Source organism: Mauremys reevesii, linkage group 6, assembly GCF_016161935.1.
Source record: "Mauremys reevesii isolate NIE-2019 linkage group 6, ASM1616193v1, whole genome shotgun sequence".
In the NCBI taxonomy this organism is placed as follows: Eukaryota; Metazoa; Chordata; order Testudines; family Geoemydidae; genus Mauremys; species Mauremys reevesii.
The window spans coordinates 56,541,403-56,565,062 of record NC_052628.1 but is presented as its reverse complement, the minus strand read 5'-3'; the positions used below and the strand labels follow the sequence as shown (position 1 = coordinate 56,565,062).

At 44.0% G+C, this 23,660-nt stretch overlaps 1 protein-coding gene across 7 annotated transcripts in view; it reads left to right on the top strand.

Moving 5' to 3' along the window:
• The first annotated feature begins 1,127 nt into the window (after positions 1-1,127).
• FAM172A (family with sequence similarity 172 member A) overlaps positions 1,128-23,660 on the top strand; it is a 357,166-nt gene continuing 334,633 nt past the window's right edge. For 6 of the 7 annotated variants that reach the window (XM_039545378.1, XM_039545375.1, XM_039545371.1 and 3 more), the window contains exon 1: positions 1,128-1,264. The gene's annotated coding sequence lies outside the window, so the exon portion shown is untranslated. The remainder of the gene's footprint in view (positions 1,265-23,660) is intronic. The other variant, XM_039545372.1, reaches the window with a different exon arrangement.

Genomic DNA, 23,660 nt, shown 5'->3' with positions numbered 1-23,660 from the left:
GAACATTCAGGTGGAAGGACCCACGGAATAAATGTGAAAAGTCCCATTCCCTGGGCAAGGCCCTGACTGCATCCCTCTGACATGTGCTGTGCATTACTGAAAGGGGAAAACAGCCATATTTAAATTTTCATATGGTTCAATTTTTTTTATTAAGATTAAAAAAAAGTGAATGGTACAGAAGTTTCTGGTTATCAGGGAATAATGTACAGATTATCAAATTTGGTTTAAGATTGGATGGCGTAAGGAATACATAATCTGCAATATCCCCGGTTGGGGGTAAATGGTTAACGGGTCAAAGTACAGACATTGAGATATGAGGGTATGTTGTTCATATATGTTCAGGTGTGGAGTATAATGAGTGGATACAATGATTAGGATGGATTGACCCTCATTTGGTGAGATTTAATGTTCAGTGAGTTTACGGTTCCAATTCATATGGTCCAACGGAAAGAGTCTCTCGGTCCCTTTCTCGTAGTTGATGCACAATGTCGCTCCGGCTCACGCCTCCTGGTACTGTCAGTGGCTGGTGATGTGTTCGGTGTAGATGTCCCTGGACCATCGGATGGTGTCTGAGACCATGAGGCGCCTCTTATATTAAACTCAAATTTATCCCAAAAGGCTAAGGCTCTCAGCCCCGCTCTGATTGCTCATGGGTATTTGTTATCTAAGAGCAGCCAACCCACTTTGGAAGTGCTTTTTGGTGCCACAGCTCTGCGGGTGACTGGCTGATTCCCCTCAAGCGCCAGTCTCTGGGCAACCAGCTTGCACCCGCCCAGCGCACTCTGTCTGCACCTCTGATTTCAGTGGCTCCTGCAATAGTTTTACTGAGATTCTGGGGATTCCATTAGGTTGCCTCAGTCAGGCCCCTAAAATGGCACCTGCGAAGGTGGCAAGAGCCGTGGCCCGCAAACGGACGGAGCTGCGACCAGGCGACCCCGCCCCGCCAGCCCTGAGGCCCCGCCCCTCACCCGCCACGCGGAAGCGGGGCCCTACCCCTCCCAGATTCCCCGAGCAAGCCCCGCCCCTCTCACCTATGACGCAGCGGCAGCTCAGGAGCGTCAGGGCGAGAAGCTCCACTTCCGGGTTCCTTGCTGCGTCTGTGCGCGATGACGTCATATCCACAGACCCCGGAAGTGGAACTCGAAATTGGCAGCGGCGCCGTGAATCGCGGAGGGGAAAGAGCCAGGAGAAGTGGCGCGTCTCCCGGTAACAACGCCTCGCCCCGCCCGGCCCGGCCCGGCCCTTCCGGGACAAGGGGCACCAGGTACGTGGCGCTTCGTCCTGGGGGGCGAGGGGAATGTCTTGCCGCGTCCCCGCGCTGCTGCTGGAACCACAGATCGACAGCCCCCCCCTTCCCCCGTCAGTGACAGCGACTCCCCTGCGCGGGGCACCTGGAGCCGGACTGTTCCGTGGCCAGGGCCGCCCCTCACCAGAGAGCCTGTGACGCAGCCTGCCCTGGGGAGTCGGGCTCCAGTTCCCTCCGCCGCTGTACACCCGGCGCCCCCGGCTGAGAGTGTCACACTGGTGTGTGTGTGTGTTTGTCTCCTTCCGTCTCCCAGCAGAGCGAGCTCTGCTCCCTCTCCAAGATTGTCACATTGCTCAGAGCCTCCCCGTAGGGTGACCAGACAGCAAGTGTGAAAAATCGGGACAGGGGATGGGGGGGTAATAGGAGCCTATATAAGAAAAAGCCCCCAAAATCGGGCCTGTCCCTATAAAATCGAGACATCTGGTCACCCTATTCCCCTGCAGGCACCAGAGAGAGCCCCCCCCCCGTCCTACCCTGGAGAGGGCCTGAATTCCCGTCTCCTTTCCTTACACACATGGTCTCAGTGTCCCTCGCCCCCGGAGGCTTCCCGTGCCCAATAGGGGAAGTCACAGTAGCCAGACGTTTCCCAGATAGGTCGAATGTCTAAGCGTCAAACTTATTCCTGGAATGAATGATATGGTCCTTGGGTTGTATGTGTCCCTCAGACTTCCCTGATGATGGAGGGAGGCTTATTATTTCTTACTTTCATTGTGGTAGTGCCTAGGGGCCAGGGTTCTGGTGTGCTAGTCATGGCACTAACGTGTAACAAACCTGTAATAGTCCCTGCTCTGAAGAAGTGGTTTTTTACCTATGAAAGCTCATGCCCAAATAAATCTGTTAGCGTTTAAGGCTCCACTGGACTCCTCTTTAGTCCTGCCCTGAAGAGTTTGTGATCCAAGTTTGTACAGGGATTAAGGGTAGAATATGCTCCTTGTGTATACTTTTTAACTATACCAAAGTATTGAAAGAGACTCTTCTTCCCTAGTTGGGTTATCATTATACAGTGTAAATGTGCTCTGTACTGGTATATTTCTGTTCCTGGACAGTAAGAATAATAAGTTATACTGGTGTAAGTCACATTTATACAATTACAGCTGCATCCACTTGAAGGGTTGTACTGGTTTAACTATATTGGTAAAAAATCATACCATAACTGACAAAAACCGTGTGTAGACCTTAAGAGTTAACAGTCATTTGAGTTGAGTGGAGACAGTTATCAACTTACAGAGCTGTTTAGTCCGTTTGCAGACTTAGGAAGATTACACAGCTTCAGTTTTCAATTGATTTATCGATAGTTCGTTTTTGAAAGATTTTCTTCACAACCATAAGGGCTAGAGACTTATTTTTTTTAAGTGTCTTTGATTCTGAGGAACCTGTTTGCTTGTTATTGTCATGTGGGTCTGTTTGACATTACTGGACATCTTTGCTCTTTCCCATCCAGACAGAGTCAAAAAAGTCAGGCCCTAGTCATGGATAGAGAAGATGCACAGATCCTCCTCTCCACCCTTGGAGCAGTAACTGTGGCTTAACTCCCTTCTTTACCCATAGAACTGAAAGCAGAGTGTCAGAGCCTCCCCCCCTCCCCCCCCAGCAAGCAAGAATCACAATGGCCAGGGTCTCTCTCTCACTGTCTGAAGAGAGAGAACACAAGTGAGTCACAATTGCCAGTGCCTCTCCCTGAGAGTAATACTGATTATTGTCTTCTTCCTCCCCATTGAGTAATATGAATCATAGGGTCAATACTGCTTCTTTACTGTCCCTGATGACAGTAATAATAATTTCTTACTCCCTGGTGAATTATTGCTAATCCCTTTTGCCCCCTACCAGTAAATGTTGGCCTGTTCTACCCCTCCCCAGTGAGTAATAATAGCTATTGTCCTTTTTTTCTATCAGAGTAATATTTGTCAGTATTAATGGTTATTGTTCCCTGTCCCCCAAAGGAGTAATAATGGCAACACCTCTTCCACATGCAGAGGTTTTTAATGGCGAATGTTACTTTCTTCACTCCAACCCCTATAGTACTGTAGGTTTGTATTGTAGTTTAACATTTTGTAAATACATGCTTTTATACGTTGATGAAATAAATAAGCTTGTCGTATACCCGGGAGGTATTCTGAGTTTTTTCTTTAACTTCAGAAAGAAGTACTAGGTGTATCCCTCCAAAGCCTTGCTGTACTAGAGGGTTGCACTTGTAACTTTTTTCAGTCCACACTAACCACCCTATTTCAAAATATTGATACAAAATATTGATACAAAATGTTACATGGCTGTTGCAATAACTGCATTGTGCATCATGTATCATGCAGTTTGCAGCCCAGGTCCCTGAAGCAGGGATTTTTAGAATTAGCTAGCCCTATTTTGAAAGATGATGCATTATTTTTCTCAAAATATAAAGTAACATTTCTCATTGTACATGCTATTTTTTATTTTGTAAAATTATTTGGCAGTTGTATTGTTATAAAATAGAAAGTTCATAGGCATAAAATCACACAAGCTGTGGTAACTCAAAACAAGTAAGTAATCGGACAAGCACAGGAGACACTTGACATTGTGCACTGGTTGACAAAGGGATTGCAGAAGTACTGTGGAATTGTGCTGGGAGTGCCAACAGCAATGGGGAAGCTATAATACCAATACTTTTGGTTTACACTAGCCCAGCCAATGGTACAGTGGCCTGATGCAGGATATGATAGTGACAAACCTTGCTTTGAACAGTCACAGTTGTAGTGGTGCATCTTTCTAAAAAAAATTCTCTTCACTTCTTAGTCTCTACATCATGCCCTGCCACTAAAAACAGCTGTTCTTCACAGAAAGAAGCAGAAGTAAAACTAGCAGGACTTCTGTTTCAGTTTCCTGTTGAGAGGCAAACGAACAGTAGTGTGAAACTTATGCAGATCACATCAGTGTAACTGCTGTTCTGTTATTGGTAAGGTGTGTACAGGAGCCACAGAGGTATCAAACTGGTACTGCTAGGCATGGCTTTGATACTTCTACACATAGCTGTTCCACACTGGGAGTGGCGATACAACTGATTGGATTCATTTTCTTTTTTTTTAATTTTGTAAGCTGTTTGTTCTCTTCGATCAGCAGAAAAGTTAAAGGATAATGTCAGTTTCACTAAATGGCTGCTGGGGCCCTGTTATCCAAGGATTGACTATACAGTTTTGCAAGACTTGATCCTTATATGTTAGTTAACTTTCATGTAGGCTGTAAGATGAACATTACAAGAGATGTACTTGGAGGACTGGACAACCTAGGACAGTGGTAATAAGAACAGAGAGCCTTTTCTAGGTTGCTGGTCACTTTGACTAGTCAAAAATTTACTGTGTGATATCTATTTGGCCTATCTGAAATGGACTAGTAATTTCAACCTAATCCAGTTAATTAGAGGTGGTCCCTCCAGTTCAGGTTAGTAGTATGTCGATGAATTAATATAGGGAAGCTTACAGGTCACTGCCCTTAGTTTACCTGTAGATAAATAGGGAAACTTCTATCTCTGTGGAAGTCATTCTGTCAGCCTTGATTATTATTAAATTCCCAACAAAAGAAATAGCTGTTTCTGGAAAAGGGATAACAACTGAACATAATGAACAAAACCGTCAATTTACATAAATGCTGTGATTCCACTGAGGGTAGCAATGCTGTAGTAAAGATTGAGAAAGAGTTTCTGTTGAACTATGTAGCCCCTTCTGTATTTTTTTTACTACTGTTTTAATGCCATTTCTCTTAAGACTATGCTACTTAATTTTTTGTGTGGTAATTTAAATGACCATATAATAGATGCTTTGGCAGAACAGTATGTAGGTAGGTAAAGTAGGTACTCTACTGTCAACTACTGGAAACTTTCTCTAATATTCTGCCAAGTTAGCCTGTATCCACAAAAACAACGAGGAGTCTGGTGGCACCTTAAAGACTAACAGATTTATTTAGGCATAAGCTTTCATGGGTGTAAAAACCCGCTTATTCAGATGCGTGGAGTGAAAATTACAGACGCAGGCATAAATATACTGACACACGAAGAGAAAGGAATTACCTTACAAGTGGAGAACCAGTGCTGACAAGGCCAATTCAGTCAGGGTGAATGTGGTCCACTCCCAATAATTGATGAGGAGGTGTCAATACCAAGGGAGGGAAAATTGCTTTTGTAGTGAGCCAGCCACTCCCAGTCCCTGTTCAAGCCCAAATTAATGGTGTTAACAAATTAAAAAATTAAAATAATCTTAAATGCTGCTACTTTGAGTCTGCCCTATCCAACATTTTGAGTCTGCCTATTTTTCTTTTTAGGAGATGCAATTTCTAAATGAACCTAATTATTTGGAATTCAAATTAAATAAATGGTGTAACTTATAGACTAGAAGGAGTAAAGTTTTCATTGATATCAGTTAGTTAATGGGGTTTTTGCCATGGGCCTCAATGATAGAATATAAAACACAAAATAGACTTGTCATGAAAAGCCTAAAATCTTTGAAAATTATGAAATACCAATGTGTCGGTTGTTCAGTTTTTGTGTTTGCACAGAGAAACACTCAAGTTGTGGATTTGAAATGAGTGATCAGTTTTGTGATCAGGAAACATATGGGGCCTTGGCGGGGGCCAGGATGCTTGCTCTTGGGCTCTGTCATCCTGAATCTGTGGACTAGATTGCTGAGAGCAGCTGAGATGAAAAAAGAGTAGATGTCAGGAGCTTTGGCAGAACCTGGTCCCCTTTCTCCTAACAGCTACTGAATTCTTTCCCATCCCTCCCATTTCTGTACTTAGTGATCTAATCTTCAGGCTCAACATGATAGAGACCAAGAGCAGGTCACCTGGCTCCTGCCAAATCCTCTTCACCACCATCTTGTTTCAGCAACTTGTAGGGGACAAACCCAGTGATGAGCTGCTAAAATCTTAACAACCGGTTCCCTACCAGGTCTTTGGTACTTCGGCAGCGGGTCCTTCACTCGCTCTTGGTCTTTGGCAGTGGGTCCTTCAGTGCCGCCCAAGACCCGGAGCGAGTGAAGGACCTGCCGCCGAAGACTTGGAGCACTGCCTGGTGAGTACAAGCCCCACGTGTATTTTTACGTGTTTTTTTTTTTAAGTCATCCCTGCCGGGGCCCTTTTGAAACTGTTTGAATTGTGCCCCGCACTTCCTAAAGCCGGCCCTGCACATCAGGATTGCAAAATTGTATCGGGGGCCAGGTAGGGAAGGCTGTGCCTCCCAAAACAGCCTACTCCCACCCACATCCTGCCCCCAACTGCCCTCCTCAGAACCCGCAACCCATCAACCCCCCCGCTCCTTGTCCCCTGACCACCCTCTCCTGAGACCCCCCCCACCCTAACTGCCCCCCAGAACCCCACCCCCTACCCAACTCGCTCTACTCCCTGTCCCCTGACTGCCCTGACCCCATCCACCACCACCTTGACAGACCCTGGAACTGCCATGCCTACCCAACCCCCCTGTTCCTCCGTCGCCTGACTGCCCCCACTGAACCTCTGCCCCCTCCAACCGCTCCCTGCCCCTTATCCAACCCCTCCTCCCAGCCCTGGCCCAGTCCCCTTACCATGCTGCTCAGGGCAGTGTGTATGGAGGCCGCGCGGCCTGCTGGAGCTTGCAGCCCCACCCCCTTACAATGCCGCTCAAAGCGGTAGGAGATGCAGAGCTGCCCAGGAGCAGTCCAGAGCGCTGGTGCCAGCGGTGTGGCACGCTGAGGCTCTGAGAGAGGGGGGGAAGGCGGGGGAGGAGCCAGGGAAGCCTCCCCAGCTGGGAGCTCAACCGGGCTGGACAGGATGGTCCTGCGGGCCGGAGTTTGCCCACCTCTCTACCAACCGGTTCTAAACTGGCTTCTAAATTTAACAACCGGTTCATGCGAACCACTGGACAAACCCTTTAAGAAGAGGGAGAGAAGAAAAATAAACTCATGCGAAATAAGAGTATGATGAGTGTGTCCTTCTGAGAGTACTTTACCACAAAGACCCTCTCACCCTCTTGTTGAGGGAGCACTTTGGCACTTCTTTCTGAAGAGATATAGCCAGAGATGGAACTGAGGCCAGACAGACAGCAGCTTAGTGAGCTCCTGTTTCTAACTTAAAACCTGCACATTGCTTAACAAAAGAGCTGCCAGAATGTATTGCCTTGTGAGCATGACACCAGTCCTCCAGGATCTGTACTGGTTTCTAGTTTGAGTTCAAGGTGTTGGTTATAAATCCTAAATTACTTGGAACTTGCCTACTTGGGGGAGTGTCTCTCTATGCCATACTGTTGAATGCCATACTGTGATGTGACTAACAGAGGTGCTCACACTGGAGCCCTCTTGGTTTAAAAGGGAGAGAGCTATTGCCAGGATTCTGTCCATCTCCATGACTTTGGAACGTACTCTCTCCTGAAAATAGCCCTTTAAGTTGATCTTTAAGTCTGTTTTCCTAGACCTGGGGGGAGATAGAAAACTCACAAGGGTAGAGGGGTACTAGGTGTGCTTATTTTCTTGGTTACTTTCTACTGTTAAGCTTGAGACAAAATTTCTGATTCTGTGTTAAGGATTGCATTTTAAGTGTTTGTCAAGGGCTTCTAGACCTTGGTTTGAGGAACCTTGTACTGTTTTGTACAAATCAAAATAAATGGTCAGAGAGAGACAGTCATTCTCTTAGGTATCTTGTACCAGTTCCATGAAGGCTAGGATCTTTACAGTAACTCCTCACTTAATGTTATAGTTATGTTCCTGAAAAATGCGACTTTAAGTGAAACGATGTTAAGCGAATCCAATTTCCCCATAAGAATTAATGTAAATGGTGGGGGTTAGGTTCCAGGGCAGCTTCCCCTACTCTGCAAGCACCAGGGGTGGGGAGCTCAACCCTCAGCCTGCCCACTCCACCCCTTCCCCTAAGCCTCCACCCTTAACTCGCCTCTTCTCCCCCCGCCCTTTACTTCACAAGCTGCATCCTGGCTTCTCTCCCCTCCCTTCTAAACGTAGGTTGCCGCATTCCAAAGGGAGGGAGGAGGCGTACCGAGTCCTCACTCCTCCCCCCTCCCTCCTGCCTGGGGCAATCAGCTGGCTTGTGGGGTTCGGGAGGGAGGGGGAGCCTGTGCGCCGAGTCCTTGCTCCTCCCCGCACCCCTCCTGCCTCCAAAACGCCACCAGGCTGCTAATTGCTGCAGGGCAGGAGGCAGGGGGAGGAGGGGAAAGGGGCTGATCTGTGGGGACTGCTGGCGGGCGGGAGGTGCTGAGAGGCGTGTGGGGTGGGGGTGTAGGGTGGCTGCCAGCTGTGGAGAAAGCAGGGAGCCAAACAATGTAAGAGTGGAGCATTGCACAACTTTAAATGAGTATGTTCCCTAATTGATCAGCAACATAACAAAACAACGTTAAGTGGGACAACTTGAAGTGAGGAGTTACTGTACTTTGAATTTGGGGAATATTCTGTGAGGAGCCAGTCTAGGGAGTAGAGTATTGGGGTAATGAGTTGTTGGTGATTGCTTTTACAAAGTTACCCATTGATTCTTATTATTCAATGTAAAGCACCAACAAACCAAGGAGTGGAAATATAATAGGTGGTGATTTTTTGTTAGTTTGGTGTGTGTGTCTTTTTTTAAAATCATATACTGGGACACGTTCTTGGTTGATACTGGCCTTTAAAGTACTTGTTTTTGAAATGTATTGTTGCCCTATGAAATGTGCTTTGTCTCATGGAAAAAAGGCACTTCTTTCTGTGTAAACTAATGTAACCTTAAATTGTATCTACTTAATTTGAGAGTCACTTTCATTGATTTGAATAGAGCAGAATTCTAGAAGTATATTTTAAAAAAAGGATTAGAAGTGGTTATTTTATATTCAGATTGTTCCCTTTTTCCACTAACTTCTAATACGAAAACACTTCTCTAATCTAGTCACTATTAGAATGTAGATTTAATTATTTTTTCTTAATATATTTTAATGCGAAATGTGCCAGATTGACAGAGTCCAGTCACACAATTATCTATTGGCAGTGCAAGATTCTCTACTGTTCAAATGTGACACAGCTTTCCTGAGAGGTGAAAGGATAGTTCAATCTTTATTTATTCCTTGACTTTTCTGCTAAGTTTGCCAACAAAGGTGCCAGTTAGTGCCAGGATTGATTCTGATTTTTGTGTTGTGACCAGCTATCTTTCGGACATAATTGAGACCAATAAGTCATTTCATGTGGGCCACTGACCAGTTCTCAGCAGATAATGACTCAGTCCTTTGTTTGAATTCATTCTAAGGACTAGAATGTAGAGTTCATGTGTGCAGTACTGGTCATCCTATCTCAGAAAGGATATAGCAAAATTAGAGGGAGTTCAGGCGAGAGTGATGAGAATGACTGGGGCAAGCAAAAACTCACCTATGAAGAGAGATTTAAAAGGTGGCAATTGTTTACCTTATAAAGAAGACAAATTTAAGGTGGGTCATAATAAAAATATGACGAATGATATGGAGAAGGTAGATTAGGACTATCTCTTGTTTCAACACAAGAACAAAGGGACATTAAAAATAAATGTGGTCAATGCAAAACAGATAAAAGGTTCCCCCCCTTCAAAATGCATAATTAAACTGTGGAATTTATTGCCACAGGATATTATTGTGGCCAAAAGTTTAGAAAAATTCAAAAAGGATTGAACTTTTATGTGGATAATAAGAATATTCAGAGTTTGCTTTGTCCTGAGTTGACTGTTCAAATTCTCAGCAAAGTTGTTGATTCTCTCAGCAATTGTTTCTTGAGATGCTGGTATTTGCAGAAGCTTGCTGCTTATCGGGATGCACTATTTCTGCGGCTTTTAACGTGCATTTCTGCAAAAGTTCTCCGTCAGAAAAGACACAGCTATTTCATGAGCAGTCACATAGCTTGCCTTAGCAGCAGCATCACATACGTACATGATGAGCATTTGTAAACACTGACCGCTGCCTTTTCAATTACTCTGCTAATTCAGACTAATTATCTTTGTGAACTTCCAGTGTACTTATCATATTTCTCACCAGGGTTTACTACATAGTGTCTTTGAATGTTGTATTATTTTACCTGTTGCCTACAGATCAAGTTAGTGGGCTTTCCATTCATGTTTACAAAGAAATATTAAATTCTCCATTTCTCTTGAAATTCTCCAACACTCTTGACCTACCTTTCTCTTCTTGAAGAAAGACATGATGACCACTTGTTACAAGCTGAATAAAGAAATGAAGGAAGGGAAGGGTAGAAGGAAAGTGATCTCCTTTGCTTTGAATTTTTATTTAGACCAGTATCCGTCCCTTTATCAGCCACAATAGGTATTTCTACTTTGACTTATTTGAAGTTTCCTTTTCTTTGACTTGCCAGGTTGGGTATCTACTTTCCTGCCAGTGCGTTAATGCTCTTCACTGTCATTTCCCCTCATCTATACATGTACGAGCTTCTGCCAGACTTGTGCCTCTCAAACATGACCAAGTGGTTCTGCACCTGTACACGAGGTTTTGCTGAATGTTGCTCTGGAGTCTGGACTATGGGGTATGAGCTGTAGAGAACACCAGTGTGTTCCATTCTAACTCCCCCACACGTGGACCCTTCTGGCATGCACTAAATGTTTCTTAGTATACATTGATGTAGTCCTGTTTCAAAATGGACGACATCAGTATACATTAGTAGGGTATACACAGGGGGAATTGGAGCCCAGTACCCTGGTGCGCTCTACAAATCACATCCCCTTATTGCAGACTCTCAGGTCATGTAGACAAGTCCAAAGAATCCTGGGAAGTTCACAGCAGTGGTGTTCTACATTTGACACTGCTCTAGAGGATGACATATTTACATGCGCACACTTTAGTGCTGTGTCTTGAGTACTAGTATGTAGCCACTAGGGGGTGACATAGTCACACACTTGAACAGGTCTGATTTTGCTTCTGGAGAAGTGTGTGTGTAAGCTATCATAGTTTTTCTATAATGGCCATGACTATATAATAAGAAACATAAGAACGGCCATACTGGGTCAGACCAATGGTCCATCTAGCCCAGTGTCCTGTCTTCCAACAGTGGCCAATGCCAGGTGCCCCAGAGGGAATGACCAGGACAGGTAATCATCAAGTGATCCATCCCCAGTCGCTCATTCCCAACTTCTGGCAAACAGAGGCTAGGGACACCATCACTGCCCATCCTGGCTAATAGCCATTGATGGTCCTGTCCTCCATGAGTTTATCGAGTTCTTTTTTTTTTTTTTAAACCTGTTAGTGTCTTGGCCTTCACAACATCCTCTGACAAGGAGTTCCACAGGTTGACTATGTTTTTTGTGAAGTAATGCTTCCTTTTGTTTGTTTTAAACATGTTATTTTATGGTGCTTTACTTTTGATCATGCCCTTAACCCATAGACTTCATTAATCATGTCAAAATGCTCCTCTGGCCATAGATATTTTACTCTCCAAAGGAACTAAGCTGTTCCTAGGATGAAATACAGTTACAGTAAAAGTGTGCAATATGCACTGGGGAAGGAAGTGAAGACTATGATATCCATTTGAAACTGAAGGGAGAATTTAGACCAGTGTTTCTCAAACTGGGGTCGCCGCTTGCATAGGGAAAGCCCCTGGTGGGCCAGGCCGGTTTGTTTACCTGCCCTGTCTGCAGGTCCGGCCGATCGCGGCTCCGACTGGCCGCGGTTTGCCGCTGCAGGCCAATGGGAGGTGCTGGAAGTGGCGCGGGCCGAGGGACATACTGGTCACAGCTTCCAGCAGCTCTCATTGGCCTACAGCGGCGAACCGCGGCCAGTCGGAGCCGCGATCAACCGGACCTGCAGATGGGGCAGGTAAACAAACCGGCCTGGCCCACCAGGGGCTTTCCCTATGCAAGCGGCGACCCAAGTTTGAGAAACACTAATTTAGATAGACAGAAGGTAATTATCGACATTGAACTCTGAAGGTAGAATTTAGGGTTATTACCATTTATAAAGAAAAAGTAACAGTTCTTGGCAAAAAGCATATCTTCCTGATCAGATATGAAGAAGAAAAGATAGACTTTATATGATTTCAGATTACATAAGACATTCCACTTTATTTGAAAGATTCATTTTTTTTTTTGAGTGGCCATAAAGGCCATCTATCTAGTAAGTATTCTAACTTGTACTGTAGAGTAAAACCATTTAATAAATACAATACTAGAGCATTTATATGAAATCAATAAAATTTAAACATAATGGGCCAGATCATTCCCTCTACTTCTGGGAGCAAATGTGGCAGAAGGTGTGAAAATGGGGAGTGCCATCTCTGCTGTGTCTTTCTCCACTTTTTCTCAAACTCACTGGAAGCCCCTCCATAGGGATCTACGGCTGTGGCTTGGAGGGGACGGAGACTGTGGATGGGTCATTTCTGTCATGGTACCGTTTGCCTTGTTTTCCCTCATAACTCCATGGCAGATGCCTGAGTTAGATAACGTGGACCAATTTAGTATTCATTTATCTCGTATTGTCTTGTCCAGTGTGCAGAGAAATGCCTCTCCTTGTTGGCATATAGCTGACAGGGAAGCCATGGGAGCATGCCTTTGAACTACAAGGAGGATATCACAAGTGCAGGACCTCTGTTTAGATTCTCATGATTCCAGTAGATCTAAGATTCACAGCTTTAGAAGGGTGAGCCCCTTGATGTTCCATAGGACGTCAGGGAAGCTAACCCCACTTCTTCCTCCCCTACCTCTCCTGAGAAAGCTTAATGGCAATTTTCCAAATGGGAGGTAGGGAAGTAGAAATTCAACCTTGTGCATTTTTTTTTCTATGTAATGGATTTTCTGGTTCAAGGGGTAAGTTAATATTACGTATTACTAGATAATTTGACTATCACGATGATGTGGAGACAGAATAGTTATGAAACTGGTATTCCTAAGCAACCATGGAACACTTGCTTTTTGGTCTCTGACAGAGAATTGACAACCATCAGTTTTGAAGGAGGAGGTAGGTTTCAGTATCTTAGAATTTTGATACTTGATACAGTTGAATGGAGGTCATTGTGTGGAGAAAATAATTTCATAAACAAAGAAGTGAGCATGGTCCTTCAATAATTTAAAGTGTGATTCTACCCTGAAAAGTTACTGGATAAATTTGGCAGCACAGGGTTTCATGCTGGCTGTCTTAATGATACCAGATCAACTGTGTTCAGTTTATAAGTCAGAGATCCTTTTTTTGGTTTGTAATTGACATTCCTAAAAGTTCACTTAGGAACTTCTGAAATTCTTTCTTCTATACATCACTAGTAATAAAGATTCGTCAGGCCAAATTATTATACCTGTCTTTGTCTTCAGTTGAGTTGCTCAGGTGAATTGGTTAGTGCTGAAATATAATCGAGTTCTTCTCTTTCATCTGTGTTGGTTTTGCAGGGCTAACAAAAATAAAAAAATAGTATAAACCAGGGTGGATTTGATTTAAGTCAAATTGATTTAAATCACTAGTCAGGAAGACTCGATTTAATCATGGATTCTACATAAAAGTGCATTCTTGTTGGTTGTTATAACCTTAATACATATTCTTCACAATTCAGAGATAGATGTAGGGTTCACTTTTAGAAAGTACACACTATACATTTTAAAGTGATTTATTTTGAAAACTTTTCAGATTAGTTTTACAGCTATATCAGAAAATTAATGATTGTTTGGTTATTTCATTTACCAAAGGTAAGTGAAGCAAATATTTGTGAAGTCATTGGGAGGTGAACTATCTCCAATTCAACAGGTTAATCAATATTTGGAGGATTTTCTTGCCATGCTGTATTAGAAAGAGAACATCACCAGACAGACATTTAAATTGTTTTATTTAATTAAAACAACAACGTTATGTATTCTGGATTTTTTTTCTTCAACAGCAAACACATAATATTTTAACAAAAGCATACAAATTTTTTTTGAATTTAGTTAAACATTCAAGTTCTTTAAAATCAGGTTTGTTTTTGTTAAAATTGTTCTAACTAAAATAGTTAAATGGAAATATTTAAAAAAAATAATTAAATCAACTGTCAGCCAGGTCAACATGAGAAACTTAAAATATTGGTTTCTGCAGATGACTCAGTCATCTTCACCTTCATTTTCCTGTTTGTTCATAATCTGGAAAAGAAAAACAAGCTTTCCTGCTTTTTCAGGTCCCAAACGATTTCTCAATTTGGAATGAATTAGTCCAAAGGAAGAAAATATTCTTTCTACACTGGCAGAAGAAGCTACTGCTGTTAAAAGTGAGATTATCACATCAACAGTCTCTGAATCCAAGTGCTTAAGTGACTTCCATCAGTTCACTGGTGTGACTTTCTTCAAAACATCATCAGCAAACATATATTTCTTGAATGGTTAATCCTTGGTTCTGAAGTTTATTATAGTGGCCATTATGGAGGGATGATTGCTGGATGTCCATGTCATAGCCTCTTCTTCAACAGTTAAGGTTTGACCCTGGTACCGAGTATTGAGACTATTTGCAAGAAAATGAGGTGGAAATAGTGCTTGTCCCGTTCCTTTTTTTAATGCTTGTAATTTAATTCTGTCATTGCATATTTCTCTTTTCAAGAGCTCACTCAGTTCCTTCCAAATTTCAGCAGTGTCAGAAATAAAGCAGCTATTTCCCTGCATTTTGTTCAAGGCTTCAGGGTACTCATCATGTGTTCAACATTTCTCTTAAGCCCAATGTTGAGAACTTTGGCTGTGACAGTGCCATCTATTTTTTCACAATTTTGTTCACAAACTGTCATCAGATTAGGCCAGTTCTTGATATAGTGCTCAAAACAATCCACTGCTGAGTTCCATCGCACGTCTTGTGGGAGAGTTAGCTTGGTTCCTCCCATTTTTTCAGAGTAGCTACAGCAAAGTGGTTGTTATGGAAGTATTTTGCAATTTCAACAATATTAGCCTTTAATTGTGGAAGACTGAAGTCTTTGGCTAGGAGGTGCATCAAATGAGCACTGCAACCGTATGTTATTAGCTTGGGACTCTCTTCTATATACTTTCTTCTCATCTTGGATACATTTGAAGTATTGTCTGTGACCAGCTGTGTACATGGGTGCCGACTTATATGGGCTCCTGGGGCTTTAGCCCCAGGAATATTTATAGTCAGGGGCTCTGCTCCACCAATAGTTGGAGCTAGGTTTCGCCCCTTTTAAATCCCAGCCGCGGCCGGGAGTCAGAGGGCTCTGGGCTGCCTGCAAGTGCGGGGAGCCCAGAGCCTTTTAAATCCCAGCCGCGGCCGGGAGTCAGAGGCTCTGGGCTGCCTGCAAGCGCGGGGAGCCCAGAGCCTTTTAAATCCCAGCCGCGGCCAGGAATCAGAGGGCTCTGGGCTGCCTGCAAGCGCGGGGAGCCCAGAGCCTTTTAAATCCCAGCCGCGGCCGGGAGTCAGAGGCTCTGGGCTGCCTGCAAGCGCGGGGAGCCCAGTGCCCTTTAAATCTCAGCCGCGGCCGGGAGTCAGAGGGCTCTGCACTGCCCCAGGGGCAGGGAGCCCAGAGCTCTTTGAATCCCAGCCGGGGAGGCGGCTGGGATTTAAAGGGCTCAGGGCTCCCCACAGCTGCCAGCCCCCTCCCCAGACCCTTGCCCCAACTGCCCCCCAGAACCCCCACCCCCTATCTAAGCACCACTGGTCCTTGTCCCCCGATTGCCCCCTTCCGAGACCCCTGCCCCTAACTGCCCCTTGGGACCCCAGCCCCTATCTAAGTCTCCCTTCTCCTTGTCCCCAACTGCCCCTCCTGAGACCCCACCCAACTTCCCCAGAACCCCTCTACCTGTCCCCTGATAAACCTCCTGGATTCCCATGCCTATCCAATTGCTGCCTGTCCCCTGACTGCCCCTCTGAACCTCTGCCCCATCCAACCCCCCCTGCTCCTTGTCCCTTGACTGCCCCCCGGAACTCCCTACCCCTTCTCCAACCCCCAAACCGCTTACTGTGCCACTCAGACCAGCGTGTCTGGCTCCGTGCAGCTCCAGACAGTTGCTGCCATGCTCCCCCATGGAGCCCACAGCCCTCTCCCACCCCCAGCACCTGCCTTCCAGATTTGAACACCTCAAAATTCAGGTGTGCTCAAGCTCGGTTTGGGCAGCTTTTACTTCATTTCTCCCAAATCAGTTTCCCCTGCAAGGTGCCAACTGAAGGTGTTGGAGAACAGAGAGATCGGGTGGCCTCCTAATGCCTGGAAAAGAGACAAAGGCCGGAGGAGGGAGTGTCAGTGCCTGTGCGGACTTCTGGGAAGTGCACGGTGTGGAAGGGGATGCTGTGATGCTTTGGAACAACTCCATACAAAGCCAGTCAGGACTCTGGGGGAGCCTCCTCTCTCGGAGCAGACTGTCTCCAGGGCAAGAAGCTTACACCTTCCTGGGTCTGACCTCGGAGCATTCAGCATGCCCTTCCACATCATGCACTTTCCACAGCGAGTCTGCCCAGGCTGGTCCTGGGGCAACCAGAGGTCCCTGCACCCCAACTCCGCAGTCAGATGTGACTCTCAGCCAGACAGTAAAACAGAAGGTTTATTAGATGACGGGAACACAGTTTAAACAGAGCTTGTTGGTACAGAAAACAGAACCCCTCTGTCAGGTCCATCTTGGGGCGTGGGGAGCCCAGAACCAAGTTCTGGGTCTCTCCCCATTTCCCCAGCCAGCTCCAAACTGACACTCCCTCCTCTGGCCTCTGTCTCTCTTCCGGACAAGGAGGCCACCTGATCTTTGTCCCCAAGACCTTCAGTTGGCATCTTGCAGGGGAAACTGAGGCACCCACACAGTATTCAGAGAAAATATTAAGGACATTCCCACTTCATCACAACAGGTGCAACAAAATATAATACTGTATATTGAAGTAGGCAAGTGCTGCTTCTGACTTTCTACTTTTAATTGACCCTTATAATCTTGTGGCACTGATGCGTTGTAGCTTCATTTTATATTGGCTTACAGGGCGGGAGCGGGGGGGCACCACCATTTTGGGCCCCACCAAAAATTATACAAACCTGCCGCCTATGGCTGTGTACCCATCAAGACTCAGGTTAACAATTTCACTCTCTAGACTTTTGCACATTGCTCAATTTCTCTTTCATACACTTTAGCCAGCAATTTACCTGCGACATCTGCTCTGTGGGGTGGACTGTGTCCTGGTTTTAATGACTGAACCATGTTAATGAAGTATGGGTTTTCAATCATACAAAAAAGAGAGTTTGTTGCATAAACAAAGCAGGTAATTTTTTCATCAATTACCTCTTTTTGTAATTTGCTGGTTCTTATCACAAACTTATCTATGGTGGTTTCTGGATGATGGAGATTTTTTTTTTCTTTTTGCTACTGGTGATGTACTGTGGCTATGTGACATACATGATATAACTGAAACACTATAATTGGCAGATAACTCTGAAACTATAGAAAATGATGGTGATCTTGAAGGTGGATAGTCTTCAGAATCCTCTATGTTGAGGATGGATTCTCCTAAACAAAATAAGTCAATGCAGTTATTTAATTATTATTACCACATTGCTCATTTAGTATTACTCATTGCATTCACTGACACTCAGTATTACTTTAGAGGGGGACTTGTAAAAGGAAGATCTGCCTATTTCAGCTATTTATTTTTTATCACAACTGCATCTATAATGATAGTACTATAGTGTAACCACTATATTTTTTGCTCAAACCTGAGAATTCAAGAATAGTCCAGAAGGAAGACAGGCAGTCCTTAAGAAAGAAGTATGAAATAAAAAAGTTTACCAACCTGGAGATCCTGCATGTTCAGACATGTTCCTTTCATCGTCTTCAATGCGGCTTCCTCCTGAGAAGGAACACTTCTCATGATCCAGAGGGGTAGCCGTGTTAGTCTGAATCTGTAAAAAGCGACAGAGTCCTGTGGCACCTTATAGAGTAACAGAAGTATTGGAGCATAAGCTTTCGTGGGTGAATATCCACTTGTCTGACAAAGTGGGTATTCACCCACGAAAGTTTATGGTCCAATACTTCTGTTAGTCTATAAGGTGCCACAGGACTCTGTCACTTCTCATGATGATGTTTCATTCAGGCAACCAGGTCTTGCATTTCTTTGTTGCACTGTTTGCATTTTGCACGCATTCCTGTCTTACCCAAAGGTAGAAGAACTTCATTAAAATAGTCCCAAACTGGGTTACTTTTACGGCCTGCTGCCATTATAGGTTTTCCCTTCTAGTGAGAGAATGGTATGGTAGAACTCAAATCAATGAAGGCTACGCTCAAAAAGACCTCAAGACTTCTGGAATATGCTGCTCAAACAGTTTCATGTTTGTTTCTATTGCCTGTCCCACCCTTCTCACATTTATCTTCAGACTTCTTCTCCTTGTCCAGATCGATTCCGCCCCCAGCAATCTTTTATTCATTGAACTTTTTGAAACCTTGCACTTTTAGAGAGAGGTAAGGGATTGACTCTGTGTACACACATTTGCAGAGGGACTGTTATCTCACCTCTGTTTGTTTGTTTTAAAAACATTTTTGCTGTTAATAAGCATGTTATCTCTGGAGACACAAATCCACAGTTGAGAACTGCAAAACTAAGCATCTCTGATGGTATCTTGTAGACTGATCACTGAGTCCCATTGTGTAGATAGAAAGATTAACCTAAATCTGTACAGAAGCCCCTGATACGCCATAAGGTAAGGTAATTGGTATATCTCCAATTATTACCTATCTCCTAGAACTGGAAGGGACCTTGCAAGGTCATCGAGTCCAGCCCCCTGCCTTCACTAGCAGGACCAATTTTTGCCCCAGATCCCTAAGTGGCCCCCTCAAGGATTGAACTCATAACCCTGGGTTTAGCAGGCCAATGCTCAAACCACTGAGCTATCCCTCCCCCTGATTGGGTCCCAAAATCTGTGAACTATTGGAATTCATTTACAAAAATTTTCTTAAACATTACATGAATATATTGTTTCATACTATAGAATTAGAATTTATAATCCCTATTCCATGATGAGATATCTTTGAACTATAATGTATCTTAATTAAAACTATCTTTAGATATGTTTTTTTCCTCTAAAGCATTTTATAAAAAAAAATGTTTTTTTTCTTTTTTAAATCATTGATTTTTATCCACCCTGGTATAAACTTATTTTCGTCAATAGACTAAGAAAGTACACCTCTACCTCGATATAATGCTGTCCTCGGGAGCCAAAAAATCTTACCGCGTTATAGGTGAAACCGCGTTATATTGAACTTGCTTTGATCCACCGGAGTGTGCAGCCCCGCTGCCCCGGAGCACTACTTTACCGCGATATATCCGAATTTGTGTTATATCTGGTCGCGTTATATCGAGATAGAGATGTATGTATCTGAATAAACAGACAGCACTGTTGAGTAAGAAGGTGCTAATTTTATATAGTAATTTTTCAGTGTATATCTGTACTTCAAAGGATGGTGGGAGAGAATGAAGAATGAAAATTGCCAAAATCAACAGCTTTTATTTACTTTGATATCAGTCTAAGTACTTGTATATGGCCCCATCACCATTGTATATGAGCTGCTGACAAACATTCACTCAGGCATCTCACTCTGCGATAGATAAATATTATTATCCTCATATTAAATATGAGGAGTAGAGGCACAGAGATATTGTGACTTAGTCAAAGTCAGTCATAAAGTCAGGGACAGAGCTGCTAGTTGAACTCAGATACCCAGTCCAATGCTTTAATCATAAAGCCATCCTCTCTCTGATTTGTAATGAATACAACTATCTGGAAATATTCATATAGTACACATAAATCTTTTCACATGAAGGATGGTATCATTATATTGTCTTTCTGATATCTCTACTTTATAAAAATGATGTGTATATCAAAATCCAGGAATCTGTGCTACCCATGCAATGGGGGACTCTTTTGTTCTTTGAATCATGAATTACTCATATTCCTAGTAATAGGAGTTTTATACCATTTATCTCTTCTCTTCCATCTCTCAAGGTTGTCATTCATTGGTTTCAAGTATCAGAGGAGTAGCCGTGTTAGTCTGGATCTGTAAAAAGCGACAGAGTCCTGTGGCACCTTATAGACTAACAGACGTATTGGAGCATAAGCTTTCGTGGGTGAATACCCACTTCATCAGACACATGTGGTGGAAATTTCCGGAGGCAGATATAAACATGCAGGCAAGAGTCAGTCTAGAGATAACGATGTTATCCAATCAGGGTGGATGAGGCCCTCTTCTAGCAGTTGAGGTGTGAACACGAAGGGAGGAGAAACTGCTTTTGTTGTTGGCTAGCCATTCACAGTCTGTCTTGAATCCTGAGCTGATGGTGTCAAATTTGCAAATGAACTGAAGTTCATCAGTTTCTCTTTGGAGTCTGGTCCTGAAGTTTTTGTGCTGCAAGATGATTACCTTTAAATCTGCTATTGTGTGTCCAGGGAGGTTGAAGTGTTCTCCTACAGGTTTTTGTATATTGCCATTCCTAATATCTGACTTGTGTCCATTTATCCTTTTACGTAGGGACTGTCCAGATTGGCTGATGTACATATCAGAGGGGCATTGCTGGCATATGATGGCGTATATTACATTGGTGGATGTGCAGGTGAATGAACTGGTGATGATGTGGATGATCTGGTTAGGTCCTGTGATAGTGTTGCTGGTGTAAATATGTGGGCAGAGTTGGCATCGAGGTTTGTTGCATGGATTGGTTCCTGAGTTAATTACTATGGTGTGGTGTGTGGTTGCTGGTGAGAATATGCTTAAGGTTGGTGGGTTGTCTGTGGGCGAGGACTGGCCTGCCACCCAAGGCCTGTGAAAGCAAGGGATCATTGTCCAGGATGGGCTGTAGATCACTGATGATGCGTTGGAGAGGTTTTAGCTGAGGACTGTAGGTGATGGCCAGTGGAGTTCTGTTGGTTTCTTTCTTGTCCCAGGGAAGCAAAATCCTAGAGAGAGGGAGAGAGATTCCCTCCCACAGTCCCTGTAGGCACATTAAACTGTGAGCTCAGAGACCATGAGTTTTAATTCCTGCTTATCCACTGACTTCTGTTAATGCTTCTGTGCATTTCACATCTTATTATGAACCGAGGTCTCATAATCCTACCTTGAGAGGTAAGTGATCCATATAAAAGTGTTGTGTGTCTGATGTGGTAAATTTCAGAATCCCATAATAAATTCATTTAGTTTGCATCTTTGACCTTTTTGCTTACTGTCTCCCCACTAATTCATCCCTCTAGGACTCCTTCTAAACTTCTGAGCAAAGTACATGTTTAAAAAAAAATAAAATAAATAAAGTTACTATAGAAAATGTTTCCTGCTTTCTCCCAAGATGTAGAGTTCTCACCTCAAACTTACAGCAACTTGAGACAATATTCAGTGTATTTTATGACCTGCAGAGTCAGAAATGGGAGCCATATGCTATCAGAAAGGAGGAATTTCTAGTTTGTAAACTGAACCCTACAAAATTCTGAGATACCGAACTTTAAAGCTGGGACACTTATGTATAGAAAAATCACTTTACTATAGGTCATTTTTTCAGGTGTTTTCCATTTCCATTTTAATTTTTCTCTCATTCTGAGGCCTGTACAGTGTGACTTATAGTAACTAAAGTACCTGTTTTTTCAAATGCGGGAATACAAAAAGTAGTCTCAATAAAGATAGTTTCTGTAACAAGGATATCATAGAGAGCTTAGTATGATACAAAGATTTTATGAACACTCATTTAAGATCACCTTCTTAAAGTCAGGGTTGACAACTCTGACTGAAGCTATTCTGGGAGATTTCCCGCCCCTCCCCCCAACATGATGTAATGTCATTTTCTTAAAATAGCCTATTAAAATCTCTTGGATTGCTTTCAGTAGTCACCGGGAGATCGATGCTGGGGTTGGCAACCCTACCTTCACAACTCACTTGTTGTGACATAACGAATGTCCATTAGAATAATTATAGCACAATCCCCAAGTCAATGTTTTGGCAACAATAGCTTCAGCATTTTGAGATGCAACTTCTCTCACAACTGGTTGCTGAGCTCTGTGCCTTCATCCTCAGACACAACTATTTCAAATTTGATGACAATATATATCTCCAGATCAGTGGCACCGCTATGGGCACCCGCATGGCCCCACAATATGCCAATATTTTTATGGCTGACCTGGAACAACGCTTCCTCAGCTCCCGTCCACTCACGCCCCTTCTCTACCTATGCTACATTGATGACATCTTCATCATCTGGACCCATGGGAAAGAGACTCTGGAAAAATTCCACCACGATTTCAACAGCTTCCACCCCACCATCAACCTCAGCCTGGACCAATCTACACGGGAGGTCCACTTCCTAGACATTACGGTGCAAATAATTGATGGACACATTAACACCACCCTATACCGAAAACCTACCGACCGCTATGCCTACCTTCATGCCTCCAGCTTCCATCCCGGGCACACCACAAGATCCATTGTCTACAGCCAAGCACTGAGGTACAACCGCATCTGCTCTAACCCCACAGACAGAGACCAACACCTACAAAATCTCCACCAAGCATTCTCAAAACTACAGTACCATGCGAGGAAATAAGGAGACAGATCAACAGAGCCAGACGTGTACCCAGAAGCCTCCTACTGCAAGACAAACCCAAGAAAGAAACCAACAGGACTCCACTGGCCATCACATACAGTCCCCAGCTAAAACCCCTCCAGCGCATCATCAGGGATCTACAACCCATCCTGGAGAATGATCCCACACTTTCACAGGCCTTGGGTGGCAGGCCAGTCCTCGCCCACAGACAACCTGCCAACCTGAAGCATATTCTCACCAGTAACTGCACACCGCACCATAGTAACTCTAGCTCAGGAACCAAACCATGCAACAAACCTCGATGCCAACTCTGCCCACATATCTACACCAGCAACACCATCACAGGACCTAACCAGATCAGCCACACCATCACCGGTTCATTCACCTGCACGTCCACCAATGTAATATATGCCATCATATGCCAGTAATGCCCCTCTGCTATGTACATCGGCCAAACTGGACAGTCTCTAAGGAAAAGGATAAATGGACACAAATTAGATATTAGGAATGGCAATATACAAAAACCTGTAGGAGAACACTTTAACCTCCCTGGCCACACAATAGCAGATCTTAAGGTGGCCATCCTGCAGCAAAAAAACTTCAGGACCAGATTTCAAAGAGAAACTGCTGAGCTCCAGTTCATCTGCAAATTTGACACCATCAGCTCAGGATTAAACAAAGACTGTGAATGGCTTGCCAATTACAGAACCAGTTTCTCCTCCCTTGGTTTTCACACCTCAACTGCTAGAATAGGGCCTCATCCTCCCTGATTGAACTAACCTCGTTATCTCTAGCTTGCTTCTTGCTTGCATATATAAACCTGCCCCTGGAAATTTCCACCACTTGCAGCCGAAGAAGTGGGTATTCACCCACGAAAGCTCATGCTGCAAAACGTCTGTTAGTCTATAAGGTGCCACAGGATTC